Source organism: Apteryx mantelli, chromosome 3 (assembly GCF_036417845.1).
Source record: "Apteryx mantelli isolate bAptMan1 chromosome 3, bAptMan1.hap1, whole genome shotgun sequence".
NCBI classification, from domain to species: Eukaryota; Metazoa; Chordata; class Aves; order Apterygiformes; family Apterygidae; genus Apteryx; species Apteryx mantelli.
The window spans coordinates 139,655,021-139,672,484 of NC_089980.1; positions in this window are offsets into that span (position 1 = coordinate 139,655,021).

The following is a 17,464-nucleotide window of genomic DNA, read 5'->3' on the forward strand; positions in this document are numbered from 1 at the left end:
CGGCTTTTCATTTTTTGCTTGGTCAATTCTTCTTTAAAGAAGAGAGAAACGAACAAGCGAATAAAAGAACAACGACTGCTGGCTAGGTCTGAATCTAGACTGGAACGGCTTTCGAGCAGTTAACAATATCTCTCTCGTCTGTTCTCACCCGCGACACTGATCCCAGATAGGACTTTCCTCAACTGCACGTTTTTAACTCTGCAAGTGACATCTTTCAAAGGACACGGCAGATCCTCCGCATCTCCACATCCAGTCTGCTGACTTTCTGGGAAACACAGCAGCCAGACAAAAGCAACTGGGTCCGTTTCGGGGGAGCTCAAAGAGTTCCAAGCTCAGAAAAGATGCTGGAGCCATGCTCTGGACCTGCAAATCCAGGTGCTCTACAACTAGACACGTACCACCAGAAGAAGCCAGGTACCACCACAAGAGGCCAGGTATGACCACAAGAGGCCAGGTATGACCACAAGAGGCCGGGTACCACCACAAGAGGCCAGGTATGACCACAAGAGGCGAGGTACCACCACTCCCAGCCTAGCTGCCAGGGAACAGCGAGTTGGGTGACCTTCCCACCATCTCACAAGATCTGTCTTAGGGAAACGTGCAGAGACTCCGTTTCGATGCAAGGCTCTACTCCCTCATCTGCATGGGCTGTTGTTAAATGCCCAGGTTGTGCGACCATCAAGGGAAGTCACAGGAGGTGCTTCTGGCTTTAACACGTCAAGGAAGACGGCCTCCCCATGCCATGCCTGCCCTTCCAGGCAGCCTTCCATGGCTGCATCACGGCACACAAACTGGTGTGCTTTTCTCCCAGCTGTACGCAAGGGAACATGCAGATTAGACAGGTTTTCAGAATAAGCCTTGCGCAGAGCTGTAGAGATTTTGATTACGTGTCCGATCACAAGGGAGAAACCAGCCTCCACCACCTACCAGCACGAGCAAGGAGCTTGACGAGCCATGCGTTACAGTAACTAATAACCTTCGAGCGCAGCAAACACGGACACCACACAAAAATCTCCTTCCCTCTCACCAAAAGAGCTGACAGCCAGTACCAAGCCTCAAGAGAAGGAGCAATCCAGAAGCACACAGGGGAAGAGCATTTGGGGATTGCAGAAGACTTATAACAGGATTTTGAGGAGAGGAACCAAAGACGGGGATCAAGGACTGGGGAGGAGCAAGCGTGGGAAAAGAGAGGGATAAAAGGGGCCGATTTCATGCCCGCTTGTCTGGCCATGCCCTGAGCCTGGTTGTCCGTCCTGCCAACCCAGGGCAGGAGGAGAAACCTGGACGGGTTGCACCCCGACCCTGCATGGCTTCACCCCGCCATAGCAGGTCACCGGCAAACCGCCGGGGATGGCCCGTCAGCACGTCCCCACTCACAGGAGCCTGATGCGGGGGGCAGTTTGCACCAGCCATCCATCCATCCCTGAAATCCAGCTGGGAGCAGGATGAAAAGAGGACGGGGTGGGGGGGGGGGGGGAAGGCAGCAGAGGGAGCAAGGGGAAAAGCAACTAATGAGCTTCGGAAACAAGTGTTCCCCACGGTGCAACAGCCCAAAGAGTCTGGGATCTACCTTCCAGCAGGATCATTAAGCTTAATAGAAACAGCCTTTCTTCCAAGATCAAAGTGCCAGGAGGGACGTTTAACTCTGCGGCCAGAACAGCCCTCCCACCAGACTTATCACAGGCGAGAGCGGAGAGAGGGATGAGGGCTTGGAAATCAAAATGAAGGTCACATTTGGAGGGAAAAGAAGGAAAAAGCCAAGCCCAGGCCTCCAAATGCAGCAACCTGTTTTCAATACCCCAGCTGCATGCTCCTCTGTGGCAAACAGCCACATCACCCAGGCCAGGGTCTTGCTGGAGCTGCGGGCGGATGGTGGCTTCCCTCCACGGCCAAACGTTGAGCAAGGGCTGGCTGGTGACGGCTGGGACCCTGGAGCCCTCACCCACGTGGGAGAAGGGAGTAGGACGAAGCGCAGGGTGCAAGTGTGCAGGGTCCAGAACCGACCGCTGACCCCTCTGCGAGGGAAGAGACGAGAAGAGAGAGGCTACACAAGACCCAAGAGCAGGACATAGCCCAGGTCCTGCCACCGGCAACGGCCCAGAGCAGCTCCTGGCGCAGGCATGGGGTGACACACTTCCCCAAACGCTCTCCCAGCCCTCAGCAATTTGTGGACTTCAAAGCTGGGGGAAAGGTCTTTGCGGGCATTAGTCCTGGAAGGATTTGTCTTTCATTAATTTGGTCATTTTTTGGACTCACGTAAACTTCTGACATCTGCAACAACCTGTAGAAAGGAGTGCAGCAGCTTAACCACACGTTGTAGCAAAGACCATCTCCTTCTGGGTAGGAAAAAGCATCTCATTTCGCTTTTGAACCTGACATTTCTATTTTGCTGTCCAACCTGCCGTTTCTATCTGATGCTCACTAGTTTTCATTGCATCAGGGACAGAGCACAACCGTCCAAACAGCCCAGAAAACCCAGGCTATGACAGGACACAGGGATGGACGCAATGGGCTCTGGAGACCCCGTCCATCCCTGTGCCTCTACGGACGTCGCCAGGGATTTCCCCGAGCATCACTGACAAAATCTCCCACTGCTCTTCCCTTGTCATCCCTACCCCAGGAGCTCCTGCTGCCTGGGCTGAGATAACTGCAATATTGTCTATATACTTTGTGTTTTAAATGTCATTTGAACCACTGAGGCCAGGCAAACCAAAGAAGACAATTCTCTGCAGGTGTTCCCCAATGGATTTCACGTTGGCTTTATTCACCTAATCTGTTTGCTGAATATTATTTGAGCAGCTGCAGAGCTGGTTCATTACCGCTAAAGCGCATCTGGCGGGGAGCACATGCGACGGGTCGTGTTTAACTTGCCTGATTAACACAGCCCCAAAGCCACGGCGGGGGGAAGGCGCAGACTAAGTAGGAAGGGAAGAAACGTGATGGTTTTTTCCCACCCGGATTCAGCACTATCCCAACTTCCGCTCTTTCCCTGGGCTTTCCCTTGTGGGTTCTTCACTCCAAGCCCTCGAGGATGTGGAGGGGACGCCGCTAACTCAACCCGGATTTGTACTGCTAACGCACGTTGCCTCGCAGCACGCCCGCAAAACCAAGCGGATCGGGTCAAGGTCGCGACACTGCGCGCACCTGGGTATTTGTACACACACTACTTCACTGTCGTGATTTTAGTGCCTAATTAATTTTCCCTGCCTCTGGAGCACACCCGGCCAAGAGCGAGCCCATCTGTCCTGCAAACCAGATCCCAAACTGACCTCCGCTCCCAGCAAGGGAAAAACGGGATGCTCCAGACTGGAAAACATTCTGCAGATGGAAGCAGAGGGCTCCAGCGATGCCAATAAGCACCTCTTGATGTACAAGTGGGGTTTTTTTGTTTTTTTTTTCCCCAAAGGCATGAAAAGTTGAAAATAGCAAGCATATTGATGTAGCCTTTTTTTTTCTTAAATCATGTTTAAGCAGCATATGACTGGTGAAGTTACTTGCATACATCCCCACTGCAAGAATTGAAGGGGAAATATTTGCAACTCAGAAGTGCAGTGCAACGAACAGTTGCTCTCCATCCAGATCACACACCTCAGGTAACACATCCATTTTAAATTATCCGAGATTACCGGAGCAAAGAACGGGCAATGATCGTTTAAAATCGCGTCAGCTTCAGAAACATTTGGATGATGACGTTTGCAACACGTGTGGAATAAAGATACAAACCACATCCCATAGAGCTGGGATGAGGTTTCCAAGTCAGTGTTTTCCACGTCAGTGTATCGACCCAGGAGTTTGCAAAGAGCTCGGGACCAAGCAGCCAAATTATCAGCGGTGCTGAATTACTCAGCCTCCCACCTGGGAGGGCGGAGAAGGTGACACTAAAATTCAGGGCGGGTTTTGAGGGCGATGCGAGAAACTGCAGGCGTGTAACCCCGACGCAGCTCGCACAGAAGAAACCCGGAGGGCGCCTGGGGACGTGCCAAACCCCCGCGGCACTGAGTGAGGGCTCCCGCCTCGCAAACTCGCGTGAGCGCTTTGAAGGGTCGCCAAGAGCTCAGTTAAGGCGATCCACTCGCTGTAGCCCACCCGGCTCGCCAAAAGGCTCGGGAAATGCCCTCACTAAAGGCTTTTAAGGAAACTAAGCAAAAGGGGATATGAGGGGAGGCTCTGGCATGCAGGAATAAGCATCTAAAAGCATGGAAACAGGGTACTTGCCAGGTTGCTGCTGACAGCAGGAGAGCTGGGAGCATCGGATGAAGCCGGGTTCAAAGCAAGGTGCAGGAGGTGGCTCCGAACTCCTGGGGAACGGAGCTATGGGATGCCCGGCCCGGACACCAGGGACACGGATGTCACGCTCCCTGTGCATGCTGAGAGTCCCCAGTGCCACCAGCCTCCACCAAAACCATGCACCGCGGAGGACCTGGCATCACAGGCCCCGAGGTGCTTACGGAGCAGTGCAGCCCAGGATTCAAGACCTGGCTCTCCGGATGCGGCTTCCCTGCATCCAAGCACCACTAACCCACCTAGGTCTGGAGGGATCCGCCAGCTGAGACAGCCGCAGCGGAGGCTAATGGTTGGGACGAGACCCGAGGACCCGGGAAACGTTTCCACAGTCCTTCCCTCATCCACCTCTCGGGGAGATTTCCCCACCAGATCTCACCGAGAGGAGCTAGCAGCCGTGACGCTGAATCGACAGGCTCAGGGGTTTAAATTGGGCCCTTTGTAACGTTTCCAGGCAATTTGATTGCAGGGATATTTCATTACATTTTCTCAAAATCAAATGCTGCCGGAGCAGAACGAGCTTTCTCTAAGGTGCAATCACGTCCCAGGAAGCCCGAAGAGGAAGGAACCATTTGGATAATAAAACCTCCCCCCAGGATCCGGAAAAAATGCAAGCATGGAAGTTTCAAAACTAGAAATCTTCCCTCTAAAGATTGTTTACAGCATGAAGAAGTGATGGAATCAGATTCCATAAAAATAATTTATCTATCTGTCACAGACAACGAACACAGAAAAAAACACCATTAACCACGCTGGAGATATTTTGCAACCCTCAGCATTTATCACATTAGCAATGCCCGGAAACTGGAAATCTTGATCAAATGGCAGCGCTGACACTTCATTCCCCGCGGCCTGCCGGCTCATTCATCTCGCTCCCGTTTCTCGCTCCCCTGCCACCCGAGCTGCGCATCGCTAAACGAGACGGGCGAGGGTGCAAGGTCAGCGTGGGCAACGGGGCCGTGCAACACCGCGTTAGCCCGCGCCGTGCAGCCCTCCTCCACGCTGAGCTCAAAAGCAAGCACCCCGCCAACGGATTATTTAAGGTTTTTTTTTTTTTCTAAATCCCACCTTCAGGAAGCCAACTGGCAGCCAGCTGCCTCCTGTCGCAGCATGGGCAGAGATCGCCCCGGGCCGGACGGTGCAAACCTCCTTCTCCCCGGTCCCAGTTGAGTCTCTCCCAGCATCACGCGCGTTTTATGGCTGAACCGAGCACAGGATGGAGAGGCGAAATGGCAAAGCTGAGCCCGGTCCGGAAAGGTTTAGCTGCTGCGGCACGGCACTGGTCGATGTGCCTGTGCGAAAACTGCATCACCCCAAACAGCCCCGGGGGAGCAGCAAGGCACGCATGCGATGCACGAGGCTTTTTGGCTCGGGGGTAGCAGCAAGGCACACGTGTGATGCACGAGGCTTTTTGGTTTGGGGGTAGCAGCAAGGCACGCGTGCAATGCACAAGGCTTTTTGGCTTGGGGGTAGCAGCAAGGCACACGTGTGATGCACGAGGTTTTTTTTGGTTTGGGGGAGCAGCAAGGCACACGTGTGATGCACAAGTTTTTTTTTGGTTTGGGGGAGCAGCAAGGCACGCGTGCAATGCACAAGGCTTTTTGGCTTGGGGGTAGCAGCAAGGCACACGTGTAATGCACGAGGTTTTTTTTGGTTTGGGGGAGCAGCAAGGCACACGTGTAATGCACAAGGTTTTTTTTGGTTTGGGGGTAGCAGCAAGGCACACGTGTAATGCACGAGGTTTTTTTTGGTTTGGGGGAGCAGCAAGGCACACGTGTAATGCACGAGGTTTTTTTTGGTTTGGGGGAGCAGCAAGGCACACGTGTGATGCACGAGGTTTTTTTTGGTTTGGGGGTAGCAGCAAGGCACACGTGTGATGCACGAGGCTTTTTGGCTTGGGGGTAGCAGCAAGGCACATGTGCGATGCACGAGGCTCTTTGGCGGAGAGGAGGAAGCCTCCCTTCTCGGCGTCCCATGCAGAAATGCCGCCGGGCACCCCTCACCACCGGGTGCCACCACAAGAAAATGCCCTCAAAGCAGACGAGGAAAGTCCCTGGGATCCCCCTGCTGCCCCTTGCACCCTCAGCAACACCAATTGCTCCTAACGAGCCCGAGGCACCACTTAAATACAAGCAACCCGCCTTAATGAAATAACGCACAGGGACGAATAAAAGCACATGGGTAAAAAATAGCCTTTTAGTTGTTCTATCATAATTTGATCTTTATGGCTGCTGCTGCTGTCGTCTTCCTGTTGGAGGGACGCAGCTGCCCGGGTCTCAGGGCTTTCCGGGGGATGTATTTCACCCAGGAGGTCGCCCGCCGGCAGCGCAGCAGCATAGCATCGCCGTTCCTCCTTCTCCACTCCAACCCGGCTGCGGCGGCTCTCCTGGGACCCACTGCAGCCCGCAAAGCAGGGGCGAGAGACACTGGCGCAGCAGGCGCGCGGGGCGAAGGCACTGCTCCACCGCGGGCAGGTTTCACGCCATCCGGGGGGCTGTTGAAAAGCTTCGTTCTCATTCAAAAAAGAATTAATTCTGGCACGCGAGTCCTGCACTAAGGACAGGGTCAGACCGCAGGACCGTAATCGGCCTTTCTGGCTTTATCCTCTGTTCCAGGATAACCCAGACAAGCCAACAAGAAATCTCCACCGTCATGTACCCCTGGCAAGGATCAATTAAAGGCTGAATTAAAGGCAGTGTGTCATGGCACGGTGCTCCGCCTGGTCCCCGGCTGAGCTCCCGCTTCTCCGACGGCAGCAGGAGCACAGGAAAGTGCAGGGTGAGGGCAAAGCAAAGCCAAGAAGCGCAAAGGAATGGAGCTCACTGAAGGTGGGCAAGGAAGGATCCGGCGGGCCAGAAGGACAGACGGGCGCTGTTGCCCATTTGCTAATCACGCACGTTATCGCGAGGAGCCACACAGTGAAAACGCGCTCAGCCCCGGACCTGGGAGTCGGGGAAATGCCGAGGTCTCACGTCGTGGCTGCCCAAAGAAGCTCTTAAACCTGCCGGTTCAAGAAACGTTCCCAGCTCTTGCCTTCCAAAACACAAAATGAGCTCACCACAAAATGCCCTTAACAACCTTCCCTGCCGAAGCTGACAGCTTTTGGTCTCTGCAGCAACTAATTAAATCAGGTCTCCTCCAAACCCCATCAGCCTCTTTGCATTAGCTTCAGGCATGCGCTGCCCCGTCACCAGCAACCACACGTTGCTCTCTCCTTCCAAGAAGGAGAAACACAGAAAAAACCCACCTGAGACAATGAATTAAACATGGTGCATGAAGCTGCGAGCTACCCACTGCCAACCACCTCCGTTCACCCTGTGCAAATCCTGTGCGTGCTGGGAGCGGCGGGCTGGCCGGCTGTCCTCCCGGCCTTGCAGAATCGCTCGGAGAAAGCACGGAGCAGAGGGAAACCTTCCCGGGCTGGCAGGAAGAGCAGGGGAAAAAAGAGAAATGAAGTGCTGGGCCATTCCCCATCGCCCAACCCCACATCCCAGCTACCAGCTGGTTAACAACTGAGCGCAATGTGTCCCCTGAAATTGCCTCAGGTGGGACACACGATGCCAGTTTTTCCAGAAGGTGCCAGGCTCCCGGGGAAGCGGGGTCCCAGCAAAGCCTGACACCTGCCCAGGGCAAACCGGGAGGCATTACAATACAGCGTAAAATGAGCGGGTGCACTGCTAAATACAGTACTTAGGGGGGAAGGGAGCCTGACTTTAATAAGAAGAACTTTGTGACCTGGCAATCCATGGGAAACCTTTGCAGGAATCCATGCGACTATGCCCAAAATGAGCCTTGAGGAGATCACATGGATTTGCAAAATGCACCTGACGGTGAAGCGCAGCAGAGGGAGCTCGTGAGGGCGGCGAGAGCTGGAGCCCCGCACCGAGCAATGCCCGTGGGAAAGCGGCCTCAGCCTTAGATATAAGCTGGTGGGCTCCGACGTGACTGTTCCCACACAGGAACGAGGCCTAAGAGAGGGCTCTGGCTCAACGCTCAGGAGTAGCCCAAAAAGCAAAGCGAGCGTTAGGAGTTAGTGGGAAAGGAGAACTGAAACGAGACCGTGTGATAAATGCTACTTTTTACTCTGATCCCATAACACAACTGCAAACTAACGCAATTGCAATGCTCCGTTTGGGAAGTGTCAAAGGGAAACATCTCCCACTTTCAGAGCATCACTGCCCAGGCTACTGGTTTGGTTGGGTTTGGCCAAAATGATATGCCAGATCTGACCCAAACGTACAAGTAATTTCAATTTTCTTGCAACTTTATTTCTTGGCTAAGCAAGAGATGCCTCACAATCCGAAATAGGTCCCTTTGGATAGACAGAGCGTCGGTGGCTGCATCCCCCAGGCAGACAAGGTCCTTAGACCTCCTCTTCCAGAGGGGCCATGTCAGCAGCCAAGGAGAGCTGCTGGAGATGTGCAGGGAGAGGGCACGATCCCACGGGACACCTCCACCGCAGCTCCGCCAACTCCACACCTCCGTGGCCCAGCACCGACGCAGGGGGAAAAACTCTCTTTCTCGGGCATCTTGGAATTTTTCTAGTTTGATTTGGACCGAAAATGGGAATTTCAGAATTTCCCACAGAAGTGAAATCCTCAGCAGGCAGAAGTACAAGCCATCCAGCAGTGACAACCATCATTCAGGAGCGGCCAGGGCGGCAAAGCGGGCAGCTCATGGGACGGCCAGGCTCCCCGTCCCACAGAGGCATGGAAACGGGTCGCTGAGTTTTGCAAAGCCTGAGAGCGCTGCGGATGCAGCCAGGCAGGTTTAGCAGCTTTGGGGTTTGCACGGCAATTTCCCCACTAGAAAGCAGAATTTTTCCTCCCAGGAAATGTAGCTGAAGGAAAAAAAGGAAGGTCCAGGCCAGTTTCTCCTGGTCCTTCCCACCAAGACATGCAAGGCATGGCAAGGGCAAGGGAGGATGCCAGCGGGGTCCCCACGGACCAAGGGCAGGACAGACCATTTCTCCAGCACCCCATGGCGAGTGGGATCTGAGTGTGCAGCCCTGGGGACACCTGGAAGCAGAGGCAGGTGCATGTGCATGGCCGGCTGGGTCCCAGTGACCGGTGAGCCAGCACGATATAGCAGAGAATGCACAAACTCACTGGAGCGGCAGCGAAGCCTGGCTCCATCTCGGGAGGGCTGCACCGGCTCCCGGGAACGCAGCGGAGCGAGAAGAAGCAACACATGGAGAGGAAGGAGGGAAGAGCGACCGCCAGACACTCTGCACCGTGAAAAGCAGCTGGAGAAAAACCCCGCAAGCATTTGGGGAACGCTGCACCAGGGCGACCCGAGACACCCGCACCAGCGGGGCGATGCCCAGTGGACGTGGGACTGGCCTGCATGGATATACCAAAAGGGGAAGGTCTTCACCATCTTCCATCTCACCGCTGCAGCCAATTCAAGGGCTAAACATCACTCCAACTCCTCTTAGCTTCAGCTCTCCTCCAGGCACATGGCTCACCGAAAGGGGAGAGATGGATAGAGGCCACCAGCCCTGCAAACTCGCTTGCTCATCAGTGGATTTGGAGATGCACAAGGCAGCCAAGCCCCTGGGGCCACCATGTGACACAGCCCCCTCTACGCACTGGTGCATTCGCCAGCTCCGTGGCCAGTTTAATTTTCAGTGAAGGACAAGCCAAGCAAGGCCAGTCAGCCGGGAGAGCTCCCCGCGGACCAGGACGGCACGGAGCAGAGCGGGGACCTGGACTTGGGAAAGAAATCGTGCAAGATTTGAAGCTTTTGAGCCAGCCTCTTGCAAAACCAGCTCGGCTAGGGTGAGGACTGGCAGTTTTCCGAACTTCACGTTTCCTTTCCCATCTCATCCCAGTGCAGCTGCCCCAATTTTGGCAGATCGGGCCATTGCTGGGTTGGGCCGGGCCGGGTGCAGCAAGCTGGGAGCACAAGCCACGTGTCCCTACGGGGTGTACCTCATCTGGCTTCACACTTTGAGCTCTGCTGTGCAAAGCAATTTCCTTAGGACAACAGGGATGGGATGTGTGGGATCAACGAAAATTAAGCCTTAATTCCTCTATCTGTATCTTCTAAATTTGTGCTGTCATGAAATCAAGCGCAGTGGAAGGAAGACCTGCGCTGCACATCGCATCAGCGCTTTCGCCTTTCAACATTTACTTTAGCATTTCCATCCTGCAACGCACCATAATAAATAGCCCGGTGTGCAGGCAGAAAGCCAAAGACTAACTCAATTTATGGATGAGAGAAACCAATAAAAAGAACTGCAGCAGCGCCAAAGCTCAGCATCACCCTGCTCGCATCTCCTCCGAGGACCAGGCACAGCCCAGTTCAAGGGACCCGAGCGTTGTGGGGGGCCAATTTGGCGACAGGACCATCTGCCCCGTCCTTCCCCTGGGTCAGCGCTGATCCCCAGGATGGTGGACACCATGTCCTGGGAATGGGGGACACCGTGGCCCCAAGACCAAGGAGCATCAAGCAACCCAGTTTGCACCTTCCAGGGCTGCTAGAGCCACGTCCCAGCACAGGGATGAGGAGAAGCAACGGCAACAGCAGAATGAACCCACTGAGCAGACGCTCTGCGCGCACCCTCGGGTAAATCACCTCGTGCATCTCAGGCTTCAAGGCTGGGCTTGCCGAAACGCAGAAGCAGCCTCGTGCTATAACTGCGTGTGTCGGAGCACGGGGAAGACCCCCATCAGGACCTCTACCATGTCCAAAACCAGGGCTGGCCTGAGACGCAGGTTATCCACCCGCTCCAAGGGAGAAATGAAAACAGAAGTCAGCACCTGGTACGTGAATGGAAAAATCCATCATTTTCCAACCAGAAAAGCCTTTCTGCAGCCCATCGCTGCAAAAACTCCTTACTGGCGGTTTTCAGAGGAGGTTAACGGGGACGTTGACCGAGGATGTTTTAGCCGTGCTCAGTCCTGCTTCGCAAACACGGGACCAAGCTGCGAGGGCAGCCGGGGACCCTTGCTGCCTCCTCCCACGAGCAGGAGACCGCCCGCCTCCTACTCCTCCACCGAACATCTGCTGCTGCCAAAGCAGGTGGTATGGAAAAAATCTACTTAATTTGCTGTTCTTCCTCCAGGAAGATGAATTAATGCTTTTTCTCCATACCATTCCAGCAAGCTATTAAGGTCAATTATTGTGACATCCCTTTACATGGCTGAGAGTGAATTAAGCTGCCATTATCGGAGACTGTTATTAAAATAAATTAATGGATACCATTTAAGTTGAGGCTGACAACCGCTGCCCATGAATTTCAGCTCAGAAGTTCTGTTTATTTACTAACATTTAGCCTAATGAGAGGCATAATTCAATTGCTTAACATCTAAATTACTTCAAGGTTTATTTGCTTTGGATGCTCAGATTGCTTAAAAATATGCTTTTTTACTAAACAAAGTCAGTGTTTCATCAAACCTTTCATTAAACCTTGAGGAATGCTCAGAGCCACAGCTCCATTTCCAAGGATGACGACATGATGCACCACAAGCAGCTACCTCCAGCGGCTTGGGCATATTTTTAACATCTTTTCCCCAAGCTGCTGAGGCCCCGAGTCCTCCTTTTTGCCAGGAAGGAGCAGAGCCGCAGGCAGAGTGTTGAGGGGAACTTCCTGAGATGCCACCACTGAAATGAGACCGTCTCGAAGGTTCACAGTTCACATCAACCTGCTTCTTCCCCATCCCAACACAACTGGCAATTCGAGGGCAATTTAAGAGCAAGCACCAGCCTAGAGCAGCTCCACTTGAGCACCCAGATGTGCATAGGGACCCAGCAGGCATGACACAGGACAGATGGGACCCTCAGCACCTCCAAACCAGCTCCTGGTGGCCACCTGGGATGCCAGCAGCCACCACAGCGTTGTCCTGAGATTTTCATCGATTATAAGGCTTAAGAGAGCAGCATTTTAATTCTCAAATGCCAGACAAACAAGGCGAAGAAAGAGCTTGTCTCTACTGCCGTCTCCTCTTGCACATCTAAATGGATCGGCGGAAGGGTGGGAAGCCCCAGGGACAGGTGGGGGAAATGGTCAGAAACTACCATCTCTGCAGGAAGAACAGCTCACTTCAGCACGTTAGGTACCACATGGCCAATGTTCCCTGACCATCCGTGGGTTCCCACACACAGCTCACTTCCAGGCTGACCCCCGAACTCAACGGGACCTCCACCAACACGAGCTGCCATCCATCACACCCACGACACTGGGACTTCCACTTGAGCCCCTCCGGAAGCCAGAGCCCCGGCTACACCAAGCCAAAGCGAGGTGCATGCAGCAAGCGTCATTCCCCATGCGCAACAGCTCAAAAGCGTCTCCCTGTTTGATGTCAATCAAAACACAGCACAAGAAATTGCATTACTAATGCAGAATCAGTGAGGAGGTGACCGTTTATGGATGATGCAAAAAGAAGGATGAGGCAAAAGAGAAGAAAACCAGCCGAGTCTGTATTCACCAAATCACAGAGCGGTTGGGGTTGGCAGGGACCTCTGGAGATCATCAAGTCCAACCTCCTGCTCAAGCAGGATCACCTAGAGCAGGCTGCCCAGAACCCTGTTCAGATGGGCTTTGAGTATCTCCAAGGATGGAGATGCCACAACCTCTTCGGGCAACCTGTTCCAGTGCTCTGTCACCCTCACTGGAAAAACGTTTTTTCTTATATTCTTATATTCCTACTGATATGACACTCCCAGAGTGCGTGGGTATGGTGAAGCTTTGCATGACCACACAGCTCAGCAGGACTGACGGACACCAGACCACGGGAGGAGCAAGGCCATCAGAAAAGCACCAGTTATGGATAGTGACTTCTCCTTGATTCCTTAAATAAGGTGCATTTCTCCTGTATCGTGAGCTTGGGCTGTTCAGATCAGTCCCGTTACAACACGGACCTCGTGGCCCGGTGAAGGTAGCATTGATTAAAGGACCCTGCTGTATCTCACCCATTTTCCTAGCAGCCTTTGGCATGTCCTCAGAGCAGTTTTAGGTGCAACGGGCTTGAAGTGAGATCAGGCTCTGCCCCAAAGAGCAGCCTTGCGAACAGTACCTTTGGGGGGAAAAAGCACCTGATACGGCATTGCAAATTTTTAAGCAAAAGCCCATTGGAGACCCCGGCAGCGGGTCTCCAAGCTGGTCGGAGCCGAGCCGAGCGGGAAGGAGAGGCACCAAGGGGCCCCTGCACCGGGCACAAGGTTGTCCGCAATGCCCATCGGGACGCGGAGGGCAAGTTCCCACCCAGCGCCGCAAATCCGTCACCGCAACCTTCCCGCTTCCTGGCGGCGTAATCACAGCGATCTAAAAATAAGCACTCGAAGCACTTAGCCAATTATTTAATTGGCACAGGACTGCATCCGATACAGCAGGAACTTTGCTAGGAAAGACGTTGCGCTCATTAAAACTGTCACATTTCATAAACCTCGGGACACACGGGGCTTTCTCCCACCCTTGGCACCTAAGTATAGAAACAGAAAGCAACAGCAGCAGACAAGGGCAATCGTTTCTGCCTTCCATCACCGCCCCAACAAGTCCCCGGGTCTGGGAGAAGCCTGAGCAGCGGTGAAAAATTTCACAGGCGTCAGACACCCCCCAGAGCTCAATTACACAACTTGTCATCAGTAAAAACGCTGAATTTCCCCCTCCGGCCAGGAAGGGGATAACAGCAGGTATTCCGTACGCTGAGAGTCGCATCGTTATTTCTAAAAGCCTTCGCTATATCTTAAATATCTTCTCTTTGGGACCGCTGCCTTCAGATGGGGAGACCACGGACTGTCTTCAGCCCACCTGGTTTGGACGCCACCGTTTACGCGTAGAGATCGAATACTTTAAGAGACGCAGCAAAATCGCAGTCTTCGCTTGCAACTTCAAGCCACGCAGCTGAGCCCACCGGTGCCTCTTCAGCTTCCTTCAGAGCAGAGAGTAATGAAACACGCAGCACACTTTTATTCCATTTCTGGAAGTACTCAGCTACTTTTAAAAGCCATAATTTCATAATTTCATAATTTCACCTGTCTTTTTTTTTTTTTTAATGAAAATTAGTTTAAAGGCATTAAAACAGCCTTAATTACATGATGAAACTGCAGAATACATTAGCGAACACCGTCGTGCTCCTGAAGAGAAAAACACTGCCAAGTGTTCAGTTAAGGGGCAATTTTTCCTCGCCTAGCTCAGATTTTGCACCTGCATTTCAAGACGCAGTTACGGCACTTACACATCCCATTTAATCATGCCAAAAAAACGCCGGCTGCAAAAAGGGTGAGAGGGACGGCGAGCGCAGCCGGGGAACCCCTCGCCCGGTGGGTTTTGTGGGAGCGCGGGAGGTTTTGTCCCGGCTGGGCAAGCACAGGCAGAGAGGCAGCAAGCACCGTTCCCGGCTCCCACCATGCCTGAGACATCAAATCCGGGGTATAATCACCAGGCATTAACTTCTCAGGCTGAAGGAGAAATACCAGAAATTCAATCATCTCATGAGAGCCCTGGATATCGGTGGAAACCTGGTTAAGTTCTTACTAATGAAAAAACGCTTTGTGTTTTCATCAGCAATACGAGAAGAAGATGAAGTCATTTTGGGAGGGGAAAGCAAAACTATTACAAGCTGCAGCTCAACTGGATCAAATTGAAATCAGGGTTTTTAATCCATGGAGCAACATTTATATGCAAAACCATATGCTGTTATTTTTGCCTTCTTAAAACTCGTGTTAACTCTATAGATGATGGAGCTGTTAGAAAAGCAGTCATTAAATTAATGATAGGCTGCCACGGCCATATGGAAATTTAGAACAAGCCTTCTGGCAGGCTGCTGCGGGTCAGCAGACCGGCATGATTTTGATGGAAAAAGAGAAATGAGCAGACACAGACCCGACCCGGGAGCCCGTTCCTGGGAACGGACACCACAGCCACAGCCGCACGCGGGCTCGAACGCAGAACCGCCCCGTTCGCACCCATTAGCACGAGCGAATCTCCGTGCACGCGGGCGAAACGGCAAGCGGTTTTGAAGTCTTTGCAACACATTCCCGCGGGCAACTCGTCTCTGCCTTTAGGGACTGCAAATTCAGACCGAGTCCTCAGCGCTAAAAGCGAGACATCTGCTTTTCCTAAAAATAGTAGCTATCAGCACACAACTGTACTACAGCAACGACTTCTTGGTTTCCCCTGTGCAGGAAAGCCGCAGCTCCAGACTTACTATCCTGAAGTTATTCAGGAAGCACGTTCTGCTTTCAAAGGCCCTTTTCACTACGGTTACTTTTTAACTATGAATTTGTGCCCCAAAAAGTGTTTCTTGAGAAGAAGAAGAAAACAAGTTGCATAAACAAAGCCAATAAATGCTCAGGGTTGTGCCAACGTACCGAAGCCGTTCCCTGTGCAAGAAACTTGCTACCAACACCAAGCCCCAGCTGATGTTCCCCAGGGGAGCGTCCGGTGCATGGGACCGCAGTGCTGGCCCCGGGGCTCCGGTCACACTCGTGGCCAGGGACCCACATGCCGCGCTGTCCCTGGACAGGGTCCGGAGTAGGGGGGGGGGAACACTGATGACCCCAAGGAAGCGCTTTTTGGGGTGCAGACATGCAGGGTTTGGGAAGCCGAGGGTCACAGCCCCATGGGGGAGACCCTGCCCCACGGTCAATGCCCCCTCCCAGGGGTGCCCCCCCAAAGACTCTCGGAGTGTCCTGGAGCCCCCCAGCCCTCTGGAGCACCCCCAGACTTTTGAGTCCCCCAGCACCCCTCAGCCCCCCGAGCACCCAAGACCCCCCATCCTCTGGTGCCCTGGAGTTCACCAAAGCTCCCAGTGCCCAGAGACCCCCAAGCCCAGAACCTCCAGGCCCCCCAAGAGCTGCCCGGCACCCAGAGCTCCCCAGTCCCCTGGAGCCACTCAGGGACCCTGCGGCATGGAGACCCCCCAGCTCCCCAGAGCCCCCCCGAGCCCCACAGCCTGTCAGAGCACCCTGGTGCACAGAGACCCCCCCCCAATTCACCGAAGCCCCACAACCTGTTGGAGAGCCTCAGTGCCCGAGGACTCTCCCCCCACCCCAGCTCCCGGAGCCTGCTCGACCCCTCCAAGTCCCCAGATCCCCCCCGGAGCGGGGGGGGGAGCTCCAGTCCATCGGAGCGCCCCAGCACCCGGACACCCCCAGCCACCCGGAGCCTCTGGAAGCCCCACGGCCGCCCGGAGCCCCCGGGAACCCAGAGATCCCTGGAGTCTCCCGGAGCCCCACAACCTCCCGGAGCCGCCGGGAACCTGGATCCCCCCAGAGCCTCCCGGAGCCCCACAACCTCCCGGAGCCGCCGGGAACCTGGAGCCCCCCGGAGTCTCCCGGAGCCCCACAGCCGCCCGGAGCCGCCGGGAACCCGGAGCCCCCCGGAGCCTCCCAGCCTCCCGGAGCCCCCCGGAGCCCCGCGGCCGCCCTCACCGCGCGTAGTCCTCGTCGTCGCGGCGCTGGCAGGGCGGGCGGCGGCGGCGCTCGGGGCCCCGGACGGGGCGGCAGGAGGCGCGGAGCAGGCGGCGGCGGCGGCGGGCGGGCACCGCGGCGGGGGCGCAGCGCTGTCCCGGGCGGCGCGGCGGCGGCGGCGGCAGCGGCGGCGGCAGCGGCGGCAGCGGCGGCAGCGACACGTCGAAGCGCGGTCGGAAGTGCTCGGCGGCGGCGGCGGCGCGGGCCAGCAGCGCCTGCCCGGGGTCGAAGCCCGGCGGCGGCGGCTCGGCGGCGGCGGCCAGGCTGAAGAGCAGGTGGTTGCGGCCGCCGTCCCAGGGGGGCAGCGCCGCCGCCGCCCCCCCGCCGCCGCCGCCGCCGCCCCGCGCCTCCAGCGGCCGCACCAAGAGGCAGGCGCGGCCCGGCTCCGCCGTGTAGAAGCGGGATGCGCGGAGGCTGCGCAGCACCCGCCGGGAGGCGGCCGAGGCCCGCCGCCCCCCCGGGTAGGCGTACACGCGGAAGCCGTGCCGCCGGCAGCGGCTGAAGTCGAAGCAGGTCTCCATGCGGCACGGCCGGGCCGGAGGCGCCGCGGCCCCCCGGGGCTCCCCCCGGGGCTCCCCCCGCCGCGCCTCGCCGCCGCCCGGGCGCCCCGCGGAGCTGCGCGGCGAGCGGGGACCGGGCCGCCGCCGCCCGCCCCCGTAGAGCCCCAGCAGCAGGCAGGCGCCCAGGGCCAGCAGCGCGTACCGCCGCCGCGCCTGCATCGGGCTCCGCCGCCCCGGGCACCGGCACCGGCACCGGCACCGCCTCC